At 32.5% G+C, this 2,391-nt stretch overlaps 1 non-coding gene across 1 annotated transcript; it reads left to right on the plus strand.

Moving 5' to 3' along the window:
* The first annotated feature begins 764 nt into the window (after window positions 1-764).
* Window positions 765-885, plus strand: LOC115872895. The gene has a single exon (XR_004048097.1). It is a non-coding gene; the product is annotated as a small nucleolar RNA SNORA61 (small nucleolar RNA).
* The last annotated feature ends 1,506 nt before the right edge of the window (window positions 886-2,391 follow it).

Raw genomic sequence — 2,391 nt, forward strand, 5'->3', positions numbered from 1 at the left:
TTGCAGACATAAATATATTTTGATAAAATTATATATATATATATATATGAAGATATATATAATACAGAATTTTAAGCAGAGTACAAAAAAACAGACTGTGAAAGCAAAATTTAGTATGATGGGTTCATTTTCAGTTCAGATTAAATATAGATATATATATATTGATAAAACATCTATAAGAGTGAATAATTCATCATTAGCCACTGAAACAGAACAAAATAATGCATTCCATATGCATAGAAAATAATAAAAACAAATTATCTCACAACAGTGAGCATATTGGCAATAGATACCTTAGGTGAAATTGTCCCTTTTATTGTTGAACAATCATGAAACATTGGTAATTTCATGTGGTCCAGATCAAATGTAGAAAAGAGTTAATTCAATGAAATACCATAACATGAAACCAAGAAATAAATATCTATTGAATGAAATCTATAATTTAAATAATTTTCTACCACATCAAAAAAGATCCAAGTAAAATAAATAGTATTAATGATTTTTTACTTTCCTGAATTACGAAATTAAGAGATTGGGTTTTCACGCATTGTGTAAATCGTCAGGAAAATCATTGGTCTTTTCTATTTCTTGGATGTGGACAGAGACTATGTAACAAGAAGAAGGTTAAAAAAAGGGCAGGGGTTCCTGGGACTCTGCAGCTGGTCTGGTGCGGTGGCTGTGCAGATGTTCTGGGTGTTTTCACCGAGTGTGTTATAATGCACAAATAAAGAAGAAAATGAGGGAGAAAGCACACGTCCTTGAACCCCCTCCAGTTTCCTTCCCTGTCTGATCTAAACACTGGTCTGAGTGGTTACAAAAGGAGGAAAAGTAATACTGAAACTGATTTCAACGCTTTTGTAGTACATAAGCTAGTTTCAAACAAACCAAAAAGAGAGAGACAGAGAGATTTCTAGATCCTAAATTAGGCATTAAGTACGACATTTGGTTTACTGGCTGAATTATTACTTGAAGCAGATATACATTGATTCTAAAACAGGTGTATCTTTGTTTAAATCTCAGAAGCAGAAATCAGATATGTGTGATTTTTTATTTGTTGAAGCAATATTTTCCGGCAAATCAAAAAAAATTTGAATCCTCAATATATTTCTTTATATTAAATCAATTGGATTTTTAAAGAGGAAGATTATAAATGAGAGCAAAATTCACATTTTGAAAAACAGCAGATTAATATAATCTTTTATAATTATATAATAGTTTAATGAACATTTTGACAAAAGTAAAGTAACATAAGAGTACCTTCCCTCCAGTTGTAACAAATTCACAATAAAAAAGTAGCTGAAACAGGCAATTTATGTTAACAATAAGTCAATAAATGTGACTGATAAAGGATCATATACTGATGTCATAGAATCATCAAGAAGGAATTCCAAATTGTGGCTGATCCAAAAATTATGACTAAAGTTTAAAACACACATAAAAATAATTATTAATACTATATATGTTTACATACCTAATACAGAGAGTTATACTTGAGCAAAAAGAACAATACCATTTGTTTAAAATGAGACATTATAACAAACTTTCATATAAAGAAACAAAACACAAACTCACGGCCAAGGAATGACCCTGTAGGACAGAGTAGCACTGTGCCTGGGGGTTCTAAAGTTGTGTCACTCTTGACAGGAATAGAAATAGAAAGGACTCCCTCAGAGTTGCTCGTGGTTTTGAACTGCTGACCTTGTGGTTAGCAGCCAACGTATAACCACTCTGCCACATACTTTTATACTGGTTAGAAAATGGTTACTGCTTAAACTTCTCCAAATGTAACCCTCTTTCTCTATAGGGATTGGCCCTGAACCTTAGACTTTGTCATAGTCGGACCATTAAGCAGGTGGATAGTCAAGAGAGCAGGAGGCCTCTAAAAATCTGACACCTCTCTGATTGATTGATGTGTGATACCAGTTGTTCTATACAGTTTTCCTTTTATGATTTATTTTATTTTATTATCATAGTTGAGGTGATACAGCAGAAATACACCGATTCAACATATAAAAAGTCAGAGACAATGATTCCTTTCCTTGAGGTATACTACCATCCTCACTGTCCTTTTCTGAGTTATTGCTTCCCAATGCGCATAAACTTCTTGCCTTCCTAGGCTTTCTATCTAATATACTGAGTTGCAGTTATCAATTTGACCCCATGAAAAGAGATTTTAAAAAGAGCACTATGGTCAACGCAGATTTTTTTTTTTTTACGAGGTAAGCTAAACTGTCATTTAGTTTTAAGAGACTACATGGGATATTTTGGGGTTTAAAGTTTATCTCAGGGCAATAATTTTAGAGATTCATCAAGCCTCCATAGCTGTTAAAAGTTTGGGGTTGAAGAGAATTTAAAATCTTGCCCTGTATTTCTCTCCTTATGATTAGGTTT

The sequence above is a fragment of the Echinops telfairi genome, unplaced genomic scaffold, assembly GCF_000313985.2.
Source record: "Echinops telfairi isolate 266 unplaced genomic scaffold, ASM31398v2 ScPeMD7_4;HRSCAF=17, whole genome shotgun sequence".
Taxonomy (NCBI): domain Eukaryota; kingdom Metazoa; phylum Chordata; class Mammalia; order Afrosoricida; family Tenrecidae; genus Echinops; species Echinops telfairi.